Genomic DNA, 283 nt, shown 5'->3' with positions numbered 1-283 from the left:
GTTGAGGAGAGGTGTCACTTTTCATTTTCAAGATTTTCACCTGCCTGAAAAAAAATCTAATTCTGCCTATCCCAAAATGCTTATCAAACAAGCATAGATGTTTACATTTATCAGGATAATAAAACATTATAAAATGACCTATAACTTGCAAAAATCCTGCTTTTTTAAAGCTTCAATTAAGCCGCATTGCATCTGGTAAATTTAATATGCCATCTGGATATCACAAATATTAAATACGTGCCCACTGTATGGCATGCATGCTGTGTACAGCACAGCAGACAGT

The sequence above is a fragment of the Sinocyclocheilus grahami genome, unplaced genomic scaffold (assembly GCF_001515645.1).
Source record: "Sinocyclocheilus grahami isolate Dianchi unplaced genomic scaffold, SAMN03320097.WGS_v1.1 scaffold22138.1, whole genome shotgun sequence".
Taxonomy (NCBI): domain Eukaryota; kingdom Metazoa; phylum Chordata; class Actinopteri; order Cypriniformes; family Cyprinidae; genus Sinocyclocheilus; species Sinocyclocheilus grahami.
The sequence above is the reverse complement of the archived record's forward strand: the minus strand, read 5'-3'. Positions refer to the sequence as shown.